Source organism: Pezoporus wallicus, unplaced genomic scaffold (genome assembly GCF_028554395.1).
Source record: "Pezoporus wallicus isolate ANWC-B61680 ecotype Strahan unplaced genomic scaffold, APGP_CSIRO_Pwel_v1 contig_4161, whole genome shotgun sequence".
Taxonomy (NCBI): Eukaryota; Metazoa; Chordata; class Aves; order Psittaciformes; family Psittacidae; genus Pezoporus; species Pezoporus wallicus.
In genome coordinates this window covers 2611920-2629135 of record NW_026639584.1, presented here as the reverse complement: position 1 = coordinate 2629135, position 17216 = coordinate 2611920, and the positions used below count along the sequence as shown (strand labels likewise).

Sequence of the window (17216 nt, the reverse complement as noted above, 5' to 3'; positions counted from 1 at the left end):
GCACCAGTGGTAAGATAACGGCCGTGGTGAGCACATGCAGGGGACACACGGTTGCTGGCAGCCCTTAGGGCAGCTCAGCTGTAGGAAACCTGAGCCTCACTGTCTTGTCTTTCACAGACATCTCACTGGAGCTCTCCTCCATCATCATCTTTTAGACTGTTTTTTGAGTACGTGGTAGGTGCATTACTTTTATTTCTATCCTCAGCTAAACCAGTTTTCCAGTTTGGACAGGTCAGAATCACGTGGCGATCAGGTCTTCATTAATTAAAGGGATTTGTGTTTAAGTCTGAACAACTTTGGGCAGTTTGAGAGGTTTTCTTGCTGTTTGCAGCACCTCTGTATTAGTTACTCCAGGACCCTACTTGCTGCTATGCAGAAAGGAGCAGAAACATGCCTTGCTGGGAGGCACTCATCCAGCCTCTCCTCCCTGTGCCATGCGAGTACAGGCAGGAGAACAGGCAAGGCAGGACTGCCTCGTGACTTTGACTGCATATTACACCAATCTGGAAGGAAACAGAATAGCCAAAGAGTTTTGTTCTTTCCCAATCTCTGTCATTACACTGGAAGGCTTGTTTTTCCTCTCCACATGGCACTAACCCTCCCACCACAGCAACAGACAAGCAGACACCAAAGCCCCACCTTGAAACCTGCTGGATTTGGCGCAGCACAACCAAGTGCGAGCACAGTGAGATGCTGCCGTGTCCTCCCATCACCACCAGTCCCCAGCCATTGTCCCGCTCCCCTCCTCAGCGCTGGATCAACAGCACTGGGTGTGCTTGGCAGCCACACATCAGACCCTGCCATGCATTCCCCTGCTGCTGGTGAGCTGGCAGGTCCCGCAGCAGTGATACATCCTGCCAGTACTGGTTGTGCTGGTGGCAGCGGAAGCAACAAGGCTCTTTCAGGGTCCATTTGAAGATAAAGTGTTGATTTTCCCATTGCATCTTTCTGGTCTGTGTATCTTCCTGGGTGTGTAAACATTTGTATTACTGCCCTATGACTTACAGCTGCTAATAAGTTATTTCATTCTATACACACTCAGCGAAAGATGTATTCACTGCGCTAGAACTATGATTTCCTGTGGTTGTTCAGGACTGCATTATTCCTGTGATGGGTTTTGCAAGAACTGTTTTTTCTTGTTACCTCCTTTTACTTCAAGAGAGAGTCTGAACATGCTGTCTACTCACTGCTGAAGGTTCACACGCAATGCTTTCAAAGCAGGGTGTTTACACTGCCCAGGATAAGCAGACAGGGGCTTGTAAAACTGAAACTCTCCAAATGCTGAGATGGATCATAAATAATGTTTTTCTACTGTCCCTTGTGCAATGCAAAATAGCAAAGTCTACTTGTACTTGAAACCCACTTAAGAAGGGGATTATTGCTTGGAACTTTGCCAGGATAATCCAGACTCCGTACTGATAGTGCATACAAATATCTGGAAAAGGAAAAGGCTGACATATTTGTTCCTTCATTCTTCCTTTACTAACATACTGGTGTTTTGGAACCAGAGCCAGCTCTTCAGTTATCACAGCTGGGAACTGCCATGTATTCCAGTACCTTGGCATGAGCTTCCCAAGCTGATTACCAGGAGTGCCAAACTGACACTAGGATCTTTAGCCAGGTTCTTACCATTAGCTTCCCATGTTGGTTACTGGGATCTAGGCAATTTTAAAGGCATTTTCTTTGCAGACCACACTAAAAAAAGACCACACTTGTCAGTGTTGGCTGATCTTTTAATTGCTCCTATGTAAGATAGAGAAGGGAGTGTTTGCTCTGCAGGAATTTCAAAGGGCTTGAGGGAATTAGGTATCTAACTCAGACTGACTTCAGGAGAAATGAGAGTGTACCTTTCTAAATTCCAAATCCATACTTGTAAATTCCAAGTAAAAGTGGTGGCAATAGAGAGGGGATTTATGTCCCTGCAGTCTAATCCCAGCTATACTGTTTCCCTGTGCTTTGGCCCTTCTGGCTTTGAAGCAGGAGCAGATGCACCATTCCTCTGGAGCAGAAGCTCCTTATGGCTGGATTTTTTTACGGGACCCTTGTAGAGAAATACTGAGAAATAGCTGATGTAAGATTCCCGGGAGGAGCTGTAAGGGAAGGGTAACTGCTTGCTACAACAGAGCCAGCGTCAGCAAAACTACAGCACAGAAGTAAGAAAAAGCAAACCAAGTGTCCTGTCCGTGCTCTTTCATCGTGCGGCACTAAGGTTCCCTTAATTCTGCAACATGCCAATAACGACTCTATGATCTACAAAGCGTTCCCAAAACGCGCCCAGCTATGAGCAGAAGCAACAGGTACGAGAGGAGCCTGACCTGGAGGGTGAGCAGCCCGGAAGGCACTGAGCGGGAGGAAGGTTCCTGCAGCACCCACCTGCATCCGCACCGGGGTCAGCATCCACCGCCCGCAGCGCACCGAGCCCGTGCGACCGCCCGGCCCCGCCGACGGCCCCGCTCCCGCCCCCCGGCCCCGCCCCGCCGCGGCAGCGCTGCGTGTGCGGGAGCGGAACCGCGCACGGGGGTCGCAGAGCAGGGAGCGGGTTGTGCTGGGACCGACCTCAAAGCTCCTCCAGCTCCAAGCCCTGCCACGGGCAGGGACCCCTTCCACACAGAAGGAGCAGCTTGTTCCAAGCCCCTGTGTCCAACCTGGCCTTGAGCACTGCCAGGGATGGGGCAGCCACAGCCACTCTGTGACTTGTCCCAAGCCCTTCTCCAGGTTTCCTGTAGCCTCTTTAGGCACTGGAGCTGCTCTAACATCTACCCTTCAGGAGCCTTCTCTTCTCCATCTCACCGATGTCATTTTGAGGGATTTTTCATGTTTTTTACCAAATTACCCTTTGTCCCATTTTCTCCTTCCTCACAAGCCCCCAGCACACTGACATTTCAGCCTGACATTGCACCCAGCCAAATGATGCTGCGCTTGGCAACAGACCTTCAGCTGGGGATGGAGCAGGAGCTAGATCCATGTGGAAACTCGAGGTCCAGCCCCAGCCATTCTGCACAGTGGCTGCAGTGCAGTTGTGTCTCTTGGTGCAATGGTTTTCATGGACCAGACAGAACCAGAGCTTTCATTTTGCTTATATAGACTTAGTCTAGACAAAATATAGTTTGTGGTCTGAAAAATTCATATGCATTTGAGCAATGTATCTGTGTGCTGAAAACATGATGCTTTGGGACCCTTGCAACTGACTCCACTTCCTCACATATGCTGGAGTTCGCTACTGCTGTGATTTTCCGCCTGTAATGACACTGGTTCACTGACTACACTAATATAAACCCCAGCCCCAAGCTCTCAATGTAGATTTGCTGTTTTGTCACATAAAGTTTATTTAAAAACTTCTGCTCTGATTTTTAACTCGACTGAGCAATACAAAACTGTAGATTTCTAACAAAAATACATGATGAGGCTTCACAGCCTGAACAACCCTTGTGCAGGATGCTCAGCACGGTGCCGGGTGTCCTGTAGGCTGCTCTCAGAAGAACGTTTCAGAACTATTAATACATTTAAAGTTATTTCCCTGGAAGTTAAGTCTTATTAGTTGACTTAAGTCATTAATAACTTTGTCTCTGCTGGGCTGTTGGGCATTACTTCTTTATAGGGCAGGCGTAAGGGTGGGATACTGTGTTAAATTAGACAGGCCCAAAGATAATTCAGACTCTATGAACCACTCCAGGTAACCAGACCAGGCTCTAAATTTCTGTAGGACGACATCTTGTGCTGTTCAGGCTCTTACACTTCGGAGCTTACAACACAGTAGAAAAAAAGAAGGAGATGATTGAAAGCAATGGATAAGAAAAAATAAAATCCATTAATTCTATTTTAAACAAGAATTCTTCTGGATATGGCTCTTTTCTTTCTAAATGAAGATTTCAGAATTGAAGAAGTAATGAATTCTTCTGTTAATTTCATTTACCCCATCTCATTTAGGATCATTATACCCTCCTGTTTCATTATCATTAGATTTATTCTCTGTATAACAACCAAATGCAAAATTTGCAGACTTGTGGTCTATTTTTCATGCAGTTGGTTCCTAAACTGATAATTCATATGGCACAATATAAAATGTATTTGATACTCGCATTGGGCTACACAATACAGAAGGTATTAAGGTGGTGTGATATATGCGTGATATATGTGTGATATATGGCATCAAGCTGTGATTAGCTAAGAAAATGCTTTTTGCCAGACCCACCCAAAGCAATATAAAAAGTACACACCCTGCACTGATTAAATTCTCAGCTATGTGCTTGGGTTAGGGAGACAGAATGTATAATTTAAATCTGGGCACAACATCAGCACACTGCTTCATATGATAGAAACGCTCCATCCAGACCATGCAGTTTCTCTTTTCCACTCATGTTCATTTGGGTATTTGCCATGAGATGACAATGCATAGCCCTAAAATCATAGAATCCCAGACTGGTTTGGGTTGGAAGGGACCTTAAAGCTCATCCAGTTCCAACCCCTGCCATGGGCAGGGACCCCTTCCACTAGAGCAGCTTGCTCCAAGCCCCTGTGTCCAACCTGGCCTTGAACACTGCCAGGGATGGGGCAGCCACAGCTTCTCTGGGCACCCTGTGCCAGCGCCTCAGCACCCTCACAGGGAAGAGCTTCTGCCTAAGAGCTCATCTCAGTCTCCCCTCTGGCAGGTTAAAGCCATTCCCCTTGGCCTGTCCCTACATCCCTTGTCCCAAGCCCCTCTCCAGGTTTCCTGTAGCCCCTTAGGCACTGGAGCTGCTCTCAGGTCTCCCCTTCAGGAGCCTTCTCTTCAGGCTGCCCCAGCCCAGCTCTCTCAGCCTGGCTCCAGAGCAGAGCTGCTCCAGCCCTCGCAGCAGCTCCGTGGCCTCCTCTGGACTCACTCCAGCAGCTCCACGTCCCTCTTGTGCTGCTGCCCCAGAGCTGGATCAGGACTGCAGGGGGGTCTCCCCCGAGCACAGCAGAGGGGCAGGATCCCCTCCCTGAGCTGCTGCTCACGCTCTGGGGATGCAGCCCAGCACACGGGGGGGTTCTGGGCTCAAACGCACACTGAAGCCAGGTCATGGGGAGCTTCTCCTCACCCAATACTTTACCAACAATAAACCTGGGGATGCTCACATCAGTCTCTGACTGGAGGAGGTTCTGCCCACACACAGTAAGTTACACCCTACAGAATCTGATCCTCAGCATCTATATCTGAAGCAGGAACTGCTGTTTTCCCAAGGATGTCTGGAATAACGATGTCTCAGTTTCAGAAGAGGCATTTGGGTATCTCCTCAGCATCTCAAACCCTCCACACCAGCTGTGGGGCCACAAGCTCTGAGGCTGCTGAAGAGGCTCCTGTGCCAGAAGTAGAGAAGACAAGAAAATCCATTTCATGCTCACCTGGGCTTTCCCATTTCCAGCTCTTCAGCCGTCAAGGACCACCCATTTACATTAGTAAAGCCCTAAAGCTTATCCTGTTATTTGGGAATGAAGCCTGAAAAAATGGGATGTTTTCCCCAAATGGTCATTAGAGCTTGATTTCCTCTTTTCTGAAACCACTCACCTTTGCTGAAGGCTCTCCAGACCCAGGCTGAATTCCAAGCTGACTTAACCTGAGTGAAGAACCCAACCATTAGCCTACTGTAGGTCAGCACACATGGGGACTCTGTACACGCTGTCTCCAAACCAGTCACATTCCACCTTGCTCAAATATGGTGAAAGACAATCCCAGAGCGGGTCATTTTGAAACAACTTCAAGAAATACTGCATGAACACAATAAATCATGTTTCTAAATGAGCCTGATGCTCCCAAATCCCTTACTCATACTTAACCAAAACTGTACAAAAGCCCCAAGTTCTTGCAGTGATTTCAGACAGGCGCTGTGCCGAGAAGCAGGGTCATTAAAGCCAAGCTTCTTGCATGTTTGAATTCTGATGTCACTGGAATATTTGCCATGTAAATACATTTATCAGAGATCACCTCACTTCTTTTTCCTATGGTTCCCTTTCAGTGCCTCCCACAACAAACACTTTTTAGGAATCGAAACTGAATGGAATTTCATTTCTGACTTTCTCTTAGTAAGATCCCAAAGTAACTGTTTTCCATTTTCATGGCTGATGATCTTGAGTTCTATATCAAGAAGTCTTACGTCAGCTGTGACTATACTAGTAGGCATCAAGAAAGATATTTCTATGGAAACAAGTTGTTCAGAGAAAAGCTGCATGATTAATTAAGGAGTTAGACCAAGTGGGAGGAAAAATGCAGAACAAAATACAGTCAATGCATTAAGACAGAGTTAAAATAGATTAATATTGAAGGTACTGGGAAAAAATCACCACTTACAAAGAAGAAAATTAATAAACCCAATAGAAAAGTATTTAAATAGGAAATAATGAGAAAAATTAAGGGAAAAAAACCCAACCCAACACAGGCTAACAAAACCAAAAACTTCCTGACAAGGAAATCCATTCATTGAAAGGTATTTTCCCAAGGACAAAGACTGGCGCTTTATCACCTATGACGCAAGGCGGAGGAGATGAACTGCCAGGATATGTATTTCAGGGAGCAAGATGTATGAGCGAAAACCTGGGCTGCGTGACTATCTTTCTTCTCTTGTGACAAGAGTAAGCTGAATAAAGCCCTTAACCTTGCTTAAAAAGAGGAAAACAATATTGTTAAAAATACATTCTTGGATACACTGAAGTAATGTTGAGGCGAAGACAAAAACCATTAACCCATCGTGTTGCAGAAGCAGCATCTAGTCGTCGTTCTGGTCTCTTGTCAGAAAGCAGCTGCGTGAGAGCAGAAGTATGAGAAAATAAGCACATTCATAGCCCCCCATATAACAGCAGATCTTTCCCCTGAAAATCAAGATAAAATGGTGTGGTCTCAAATCAGTCAAAAAGCTGCTGGATTACAGGAAACGTGTCCTCATGGTTCGCCCGGCCTGTAGTCATTCAAACCCACTCACAGCTGGCTTGTACAGTCTTCATCATCAGAATCTTGAAACATCATAAAAGCTTTTAAATAGTTTTCATAGTATTTTCTCCATCTCCCAATGAACTTTGCTTGGCTGCTTTCATTGGGACCTTCCAATGAAACCTGCAGACAAAGCTCTCATGTTTCCAAGCTCACCTAAGAAACGCAGACCTGAAATCCAGGTAATGTCAGGTAATCACGAATTCTCACTTTTGTGTCTTCCTTTCCAAACTCAGCCTTCAACAATCAGGTCACGACAACCCATAATGGCAGGGAATTTCCTCCTTCCCTCTTCTAGAGGGGAATAAAGACAAGAGAGAATTCCCCTTCTAATACCAGATACCACAGGTAAGACAGAATAAAACACATCACCTTTTTTCTAAGGGAAAGCTAAAGCATCCTTGTGGTTCCTGTACTGCTTAGAAGAAGTTGTCCTTTTTATATGGCTGTTTACTTACTGTTACAATAACCACAACTACTCTATGTTGTTATGACAGGAAATATTGTGGAATTGCTGATCCTGGAAAACAGCCATTGTCCAACACGTGATAATGGCTTGGTTTAATCTTCACGCCTTTAAATCCCCATGCACACATTTCCATTAAAGTTGTGCGATCTGCATCTCATTAGAGCAGGTCAAATTTCAAGCTGAAACACAGCTTCGGTCTTTTGTTGTTAGAAGTCAAGCATTTTTTAATGAGGAAAACACTGCTATCACAACAAATCCCAGGAATTTTCTCAGGGAATTTTTATGCTTAGACTAAACAAATTGAAGAATTCTTCCAGAATCACATTATCACAGACTCACAGAATCATCAGGGTTGGAAGGGCCCTCTGGAGATCACCCAGTGCAACCCCTGCCAGGGCAGGTCACCCAGAGCAGGGCACACAGGAGCGTGCCCAGGTGGGTTTGGGATGTCTCCAGAGAGGGAGACACCACAGCCCCCATGGGCAGCCTGTGCCAGGGCTCTGCCACCCTCAATGGAAAGAAGTTCTTGCTCATGTTGAGGTGAAACTGGTTGTGTTTTTAGTTCACGGCCATTGCTCCTTGTCCTGGCACTGAGCACCACTGAAAAGAGTCTGGCACCATCCTCCTAAAGTGAAGTTCCTAAAATACGCGTGAGAGAATGTAGTAGCAAAGAAGATAACATCTCGTTTCATAATTCACCAAGAACATTTAACTTGGAAAAGCTTGGGAGAAATGTAGTGGGTGGATGGAGCTCCATGAGGAGTCTCCCCTTCAGAGGCTGTAATATCCTTGTCAAACCTTCCTGCATGGGAACAGTGCACAGAAGAGTTTAACTGCCAAGTGCAGAGAACAGGGTACCCAGAGCAAAATCACAGCACCACACCTGGGCCTTTACAGATTCACTGTCATTATTGCATGCTTTTTATTCAAAGTAACATTATGTCACGAATGACCAAGTGCTTTTCCCAGCAAAACAATCTGGCTGGGATCTGCTGCTCTCCAGAGTAAATTTCTGCAGCCATGACATGTTCCTTAGAAGGGAACCCAACAAGGGTTTCAGAAACAAATCCAAAAGAGCAAGGCACAACATGGCCTTGGCAACGTGTGCCAGGTCCTGTTCCAGCACCAGTGAACACAGTGTCCTGCTTTGGGCAGTGGTGACCATTGCCAAAGACATCACGTACAATGGGAGAGCCAGACGATTGCAAGGAGGAGGCAGAATGTCAAGAAATTCTCTACATAATACTCTTGGAATTGCATGGAAAAGTATTTCCTTTCAGCTCTTCCCACATAAGAAACCAAGAGATTGTAATTAGCTTTGATTCACAAAGCCTTGTTTCACAACCCCTTTGCTCACTGCTACCTCCCTCCTTGGATACAGCATCTGCTTCTGGCAGCTCAGCCTAATAGGGCTCTGAAGTGGAAGTGGTGGTGAGAGGTTTGCCAGATACCTGGCATGCCAGTTCTGAACAGAGATGGGCGTTGCTGTGCTTCCCTGGCATCACTGCTCAGCGTTTCAGTATCATGAAAATGGTACTACTTGTGAAAAGGTCTGTGCTGGTTATGAATTGGAGTCCAGCAGACAGCACTTCAGCAGCACAGAAAGAGAACAAAGTTACCAGGATATTTCCAGCCATTTAAATGCATAAAACCAGACTGCCCACTCTGTCTTACCAATATGTCTCCAAAATGGCTGACACTTGAGCATAAATGGATGACCTGTTCTAGAAATGACCCTTGCACGCTTGGGAAATAAAAGGTGGTGTGTAAAATAACAAGAATCACTTCCATACTGCTGTGTCCCTCTGGCACACAGACCAGGCCTGAAGGTGTGAAGTTGTTCAGATGGTATCCATTCTGATCTGCTCTTTTCCGAAGCCAGCGGCCGCAGGAGCTGCAATCTTTCCCTCTGGCTTTCAGACATTGCTGTGATACTGCTGTGAACCAAGACCAAGTTAAACATGATCTATCCGAACTGGATCCTCTTTCAGTCATCATTCCCCCAAAACAGCTGCTTCTTCCTTAACCAGAAAAGCACAAGAGGACCTTGTGCTTATTTTTCTTCCTACTTGTATTATATCTCAGCTGTTGAAGAAAGTGGATGGACAGATGATTGCTCAAAGATACAGTGGATGCCTGTTCCAAAAACCAATCAATGCAGCTGGACAGGTCAATTTTCTGCCAGTCACCCAAAGCCAGCATCTCCTGATTTTAACAGACCAGTTTTATACATGAAAAGACAGTTGCTATTTCGAACAATATATCTTAACAGCTCAGGAAGCAGCAACAGGCAAGTGTCATATTAGATCTAAGACTATCCCAAGCTTATCTATGCACACAGTCAGATCTGCTTGGGTGGAAATCTCCTGAGAACAGGTTTCCTTGTGAGTTTTTCCAAGAAATTTTTGCTTTTGAGCTAAATAAGTGACACAGAATTGAAAGCATCTGAATTTCAGTGTTTAGGAACTGGTGGTCTGTTGTTGTTACCATCAATGTGGTATTGCCATCAATGTGAGCGATGTGAACAATGTGATGCAGAGGAACATGTAGTATTTTATTACAGGAGAGCCAGGTACAACAGTTCACATGAATAAGAAGCACTAGAATGTATAAAATTAGGAAATCTTGATAATGTATTGATGAGACTGCGAATTAGAATAGTAAAATCTGAAAGGTGATGAGGTTTTGGTAGAACACTGATTAAACAGGCTTAACAATTACTTGCCTGAATTCTTGACAACAGCCTGGCCATGTTCACATCCTTGCTTTATTATTTGCAAGCATTTGTGGCCATCTTCTTGTTCAGATGAATACCTGGGGACCAAAAGATCTCGCCTACAGCTACAAACTGCTGTTTGCTATGAACAACTCACATCACAGTGATTCTGATTGCTTTTCATCCCCCCACAGGCTGAAACTATTTCCAGAGATATTTGATGAGTGTTTACCAACATGTTCCCAGGAATGTGTAAACAAGAGAGAAGGAAAAAAGGGTGGTGTTGGAGCCAAATCTATCATTAGAGATTATGGACCGATACAACTGATGTCATTTCTATTTTTCCAGCTCGAGTTTATCAGCAGATAATTCACTGAAATCTTTGAGACCTTTCCAGAAAACACAATTTTTTTTCTGCGTTTGTGGTTTTCTTCTATGACATATGGCTAAACTTTTCATTTCAATTATTAATGTTAGGCCTAGAGAAAACTCCTGAAAATGCAATTGCCATTTCAGAGAAACAATATCCAAAAGACTTCAAAAAATAGCCTCAATGAATTCCATAAGTAGATGTAGCATTTTCATCTGAAAAGCAGAACAGCTTGTGTCTGGATCTCAGAGAAGCTGAGACTCATTTTGGCTTCTCACTTTGGCACTTTAAAGGGGAAGAAAATATCAAAGAGAACCAAAATAAAACAACCAATGAGTTAAAAAATAGGAAAAAGGAAGAAAAGAAAGGGGATTTCAGGTCAGAATCTGTGAGGCAAAGTGTGAAATTGCAGTAGTCACTTGTAAAGCCATTTTCCAAATGTGCAAAATGTGCCAGCTAGAGAAGTAACTACAGAGGATCTCCCATTGCAGCCATTATATGGATTGTGACAAGAGCCAAGAAACAGGTCAATATTGTGAATGCTTTAAAAATCATTTCCTTTGCAGCAATTCTAGAAAGTGAAAAAGCCTTGGAAAGAACGACAGTGGTGCTTTAATCATGGGCCTTATTTTTACAACAGGTCTGGAATTTGTGTCAAATAGATTTAAAGGCAACATTAAACCAGATTCAAACGTTACAGCAGGCTCAGCCTCCTTAATAGACTACGACAGGACTCAGCAATGCCTGATGGCTTATTTTAATCTCTACAAGATACCTGTTTAGTGAAAGAAGAGAATGCACTGCATAGAGGAAAACAACGTTTAAACACTTAATGACTATCTTAAAGTTCATCAAATAAGTATTTAATATAATTAATAATGTCCAGTTTTTACATCTATCACAGGAACACCATTTCCCCACTGTCCAGCTCCCACCCGGCCTGACAAAAAAATGGTCTATGTAATACTGAGGAGAAACTGCTGAAAGGCTTGAATCGTGGATTGCAAATTCATTCCCTTGAGCTTCCTGATATTTAGTTGCCTAAAACTGCAGATGGGCACCAAGCAGGGGAATATTCAGAGAGCCTGAATAGCTCAGAAGGGGCAGAGGCGCCTGGAGCTCCAGCACAGCTTGCCTGTCTCTGCCTGTCTGCCTGAGCTCCCCAGCTACCAAGCACTGGTGCACACAGAGCCCTGGGCAGCCTCCTCCTGCCCCACCTCACCAGCGCGTCCAGGTCCCTCTGGATGGCATTCCTTCCCTCCAGCTCATCAACCGAACCACACAGCTCGGTGTCATCGGCAAACTTGCTGAGGGCGCACTCAATCCCCCTGTCCATTTTGCCATGGGACCTGCTGTGGATTGAGCATTCCTTCAACTCTGGCTGCTCAGCACCACCGAAACCCCTCACCTCAGCCCCCTGTGTATGGGGGGGACACCAGTTTTATGTGGTTTATGGATCCAGCTCTGCGTTTTATGGGTCCAGCATGTCTCTCATCAGAGCTGAAGTTGTGTACATAACTCATGCTGACCTCTTCCTTCTCGACCAAAGCACTTGCTGAGCCACATATCTGTCGGGCGTCACAAGGCTGCTTATTTGACGCACTATTTTTAAATAACTCACAAATATTTAAACAACGTTTCTATCAGCATTACATGCTTAGAAGACATCCAGAAACGTCAAGAGTACCTGAGCTGGTTGGCCCACAGCACTGTAGCAGCACGCCGAGTGGCCTGAGGCTCACACCAACTCATGCAAGCACCTCAGAGCCCAACAAAAAGTCCTTTGTGAGACAAGCCAGGTACTCACAGTGTCTGAGAGACCGAGCCTCAGCCATGGTTTGGTTGTGATTTGCAGTTTAGGAGCTAACAAACAACCCAAAGTCACTACCAAAGGCATCAACACCCAGTTTTGGTTCTGTGATCTCTGTTAGGTCCTTCAGCCTCTCTTAGCACCCATTCTGGCTAACAAGCACTTGTTCCAAGAGAGGCTGTAAGCCTGGGTCTGCAGACTAACTGAGCCAATGGTGCAGTCACACAGCTGCGTGAGGACAAAAGCCCAGCTAGGTTTTAATTTTCATTCAATAGACATTTAAGATACATGACTGCACCTTCCATAACACCTCTAGTTGACCACAAGGTCTCCACTGCCAGGTGATGGGCGTAAAAGACATCTACCATCCAGGCACTCCTGCAAAACAGTTTTATAATCAGTTTCTGATTTGGGAACACAGCAAGGCCTGTAAAGCTTGCCTTTAAGACATTAAAGCCTTTGGGCTGGTTCTTGAGCTGCTTTGCTATAACAGACTTTCAAAACCTAAGAGCATTTTATGCTTGTTGAATTTGAAGATTGCTGTTAAGATATTAAAAAAAGAAATACTGACACTAAACAACCTGAACCACTAAACCCATTAATAAACGCACTTCAGATCAAAAGACGTTGATTTGCTTTAGCCCATTGCAGATGTCAGCAGTACCCAGTCCTTGCTTAGGACTGAAGTAAAGCTTGGTGCCAGCATGCACATGATGGGAGGGTGCGTACGTTCTTGTTTCTATGGAGGCATCACATAATTTCTGCCTTATTAAGCCAAACAGTTTTTCCTTAGATGTCTTGGCTATTACAGGACATGGAATTGGCAGATCACATCAGTTTGTGCTATCCTGAGAGAGGGCTGGCAAGAAGTATGAAGCAGACTTCAACTCTTCACTTTCTTTTTTGAGCAGATAAAGGTGGCTAAGCCAGAATAGTAGAAAATGCACACACCATTTCCTCTGCTTGCCAAATGTCCATGGGATTCCTGAGTCAGATGTCACAGGCTGGTGTAGAGTTAGATTTGGAAGGTATAAAGTACATGTTACCTGCCTAGGCAAGATAACAAGTCAAATGTGCATTCCATATGTAAAGGCTTTAGAAGGGTCAAGAAAAAAGTACATTATCCTGTCAGCACATGCAATCACCTTGTAATCTGTGCCCTCACTTTCCACAAAACATCTTGACCTATTATTTCAGATAATACAAGCCTTTTACATATTTCTCAGTATGATCTAAATCTGTTTGGCAGAGAAAATACCACTTCTGCCTGTGCCACCGGCAGTGAAATAAAAGGCTTCAGGCTGCCTGACTCCAGGTGCCCTTTCCAGCACATTGCCCCTACATACAACACAGGAACCCAGATTTCAGTCAATGTCAGCTGTTAGATGTGCCATTGTCTGTAGGTGTAAACCTGCCAAGAATGACTGGGTAGGCAAGTGTATACTACAGCTTGTGTTGCTAAAAGTTGAGGGACATTTACCTTTGCTTGAAAAGCATTGCCACATATTTCAGTAACAGGAGGATTGCTCTTGTCTTCCCACATTTAAGAATAACTACTGCTGTCAGGTTCCAGCTGGACACAGGGAATGCTGTGCAGTGTCTAACTGTGCCAGTCAGATAGCTGTTACCCCTGATAACACAGAGTGGGAGCGTGTCTGGGCTGGTAGGACATGATGGGTTGGTTTACATCAGTATCACTTACTCAACTTCACTATAAATTTTAGCAGCTCTTGTAAAGGAGATAGCATAGAAATACAAAGTGCTCACATACTCCCTCTTATTCTCCTCTCCAGAAATGCCCACTTCATCTTTAAGAAGTAAAAACAGCAAAAGAAAAAGATAGGGAGATAAAAAAAAAAAGAGCACTGATCCTTTGCAACATCAAATAGCCACGGCATCCACATGAAATATTTTACCATTAATGGCTCCAGTAGAAACCTTTCTGGATGATCTATGGAAGCCCTGCAATCAGAAATATTGTGAGCTTTGCTCAGCCCCATTTCAGATTGATGGCTCTCTGATGAGAGGGGAGTTGCCCTCACTTGAGCCGTCAAATTTAGAAATCCATTTGAGTCCTTTTGATGTTATTTGAGCGATCACTTCAGAGAGGTTATAAAAACATGCAACTGAGCCATATTTGTTTTTTCTGTGCTGTTTAGAAAGTGTAAACACTTAAATCACCAACCAAGTGCATATCATTCATATTCACCATACCTTTTAAAAGCATACTTAGCATACCACTGAGGGAGATTACTCTGCTGACAGAAATCAAGCGTCTGGATTAATTTAAAGGAGTGCATTTCACAATCCATCATTCCAGCACAGGAGAACAAGGGACGGCTCAGTTAAATTAAATGGTGAGTTACTGTGGAACAAATTAAAGGAAATTCATCTCTGCACTGTGTCTTGTCCAGCCATGTAACTCAGGGCTGCTGCTGTTAAAAGCCAGGCAGTGTAGGTTTCATAAAGCTGGGTTTCGTAAAGACTGAATCCTTCTACAACAGTGTTTGTTTACTTGCACCCTTGCCCATCATGGGGAGCAGCAGGACCTGTGGCTTGTCACAGGAGCTGGCAGCTCCAGGCCAGCACTCTTCAGAACCTTCAGAAGGAGAAGAGCTGTGGGAAAGCAGCCTGGGAGTGGTGGGGCAGAGCAAAATGCAGAGCAGCCAAATGGAGCACAGATAGAGGGGGTGCTTGCAGCTCCGCTGCGGGTGTCTGAGCCAGAGCAGAGCCTTCTACAGCAGGTGCCTTTCCTGGGCAGCTTTGGTGGCCATCACCGGCTGGATTTGGCCCATGTCCCTCAGCTAAAGGGCTCTCCATTAGCCCAGCCCATGTCCACATGATTCACTGGGACATTCCGGGCTGAATGGCTGTTTCATTATGAGAAAAGGATTTACTTGGTAACCCAAGGGCCCATATACAGAGACAGTCAGGCTAAACAGAACATAGGATCTACGGAGAGGACTTTACAAATGGTAGAAGGAATGAAAAAAAAAAACTTAACAGAAGAGAGTATTGTAAGGAATATACATCTGTGTAATAAAATTCCTTGGGGTACCTATTGGCTCTAGCTTTGCAGATCTCACCCAAAGCCTAAATTGCTTGCTGTCTCTCTAAATCTTTAAATAACCATCTTCTATCAACTCTCTCCTTAATGGTAACCTTAAATTTTCAGCATTTTCTCACTGGGTCTATTATATATCTATATCTATATCTGTATCTATATCTATATTTATATCATCTATACCTATATCTATCTATATCTATATAATATAGATATAGATTAGAATATAGATATATATAGATATAGATTAATATAGAATATATCTATATATAGATCTATATCTGTATCTATCTATATCATCTATATCATCATCTGTATCTATATAACCACCTGTCTCTATATAGATATATTTAACCCAACCTTCTCACAGCAGAAAAAAGAGCAGTTTGAAAACAAATGCTTCAGTGAGATGCAAACTAACTCCTTTATAACCATTTACTCTTCAAAAGTAAATCAGAATATTCTCCTTCGAGTGCTATACCTGACAACATTCCAGGCAAAACATTAGCATCTCTCATTTACATTCATTTCCCTAACTGGGTCTCATTTAGGCACTGAACAGCAGAGGCATAACAGTGCAACTGATCATGCAAAAGGCAAACCTGTCTCTGCACACTTGAAGACCTTGAAACCTTGAATGGCTTCAAAATAGAGCTGGGCAGTGCCAAATTGCCCCACCTCCCAAGTGTGCAACCCCCCGTGGTGCCCAAGCCCCATCACGGGCTGTGGCTGTGTCCCTGGGGAGCAGTCTTCCGATTTTCCCATCTGCTTTGCTCTCTCGCTTCCTTTTTCTCCCCATGCGGGGCCAAGCAGCAGTAGGGAGAGCGGGCAAGAACACGGACTGCTCACACACACCCATCCTGAGCAGAGGAAAGGCCGCGCACCCCACACCTCCCGTGTCAGCCTGCAGGCAGGCAGGGGCCGGTGCGGAGCGAGAGCACGCTGCCCATTCGTGACCCTAGAGCTGTAAGGAGGAGCAAGTCTCCATCCAGCCTGAAGCGTCAGAGGAGCCTTCCGAGGTTTTTCCAGGTGGGCAGAGGCTGGAAGCACAGGGAAGCTGCTCCTTTGGGCTGCAAGCGGACACGTCTGAGCAAACAGCCAGGGGGGAAGGCTTGCACAAAGGAAACCGGTGGGAGCCAGCAGCGCTGCTCTGGCTCCTCTCCCTGGTGTCTCCTCCACACAAATGTGTGCCCACAGGCTGCTGTGCTGCTGGGAGGCTGCCTCAGCAGCCAGGCTGTGAGTCAGTCCTCCCGCAGCCGTGCAAGCGTGAAGTAACAACCACCAGATACTACCAGAAGCTTGTCCGGGTGCTGCAATCATCAAACGTGCCAAGCAGACTTCGTATTTGCTCACAACAGCGAATTCCTGCCTTCTTCCAACCTGAAGCATTTAGGCCTATCTAATAAATCTCATGCCCTAATCATCTTGAGATATAATATTGCCATAAATTCTGATTTCCCAAGTGCTGTGCTTCACCACAGCGAAAGTGGCACCCCAGTTCCCAGGCCATATCTACACTGTCTAGAAAGAACCAAAACACAAGGGGAAGGTGTGCTGAAGAGGTGTGCTGAATCAGAGGAGGCAGAGCAAGAGAGGAGATATACTGGTGTTGTACACGGTCACCAGCAGGTGAATGGGCAGTGTGAGTACAAACACACCTTCCAGGGCCAGCTTGGTGCTGCACGTTGGCTTTTCTGCTATCACAGTGGGATGCCACTCCCATCATCTTGCTGTGATTAATCCTACTCTATCGTAAATGGAAGCTTCTGCTGAAATACCATCCATTTGTTTTTATACATTTGGCAAAACACGTTTTCCTTTTATTGTCTTGGCTAAAATCAGCCCAA

General features: G+C 45.0%; 1 protein-coding gene across 1 annotated transcript in view; it reads right to left on the bottom strand.

The window, feature by feature from the left end:
- The window catches only part of LOC130602326 (rho GTPase-activating protein 7-like), a 45220-nt gene that overhangs the window by 15135 nt on the left and 12869 nt on the right, over window positions 1-17216 (bottom strand). The gene's annotated exons all lie outside the window — the stretch shown is intronic.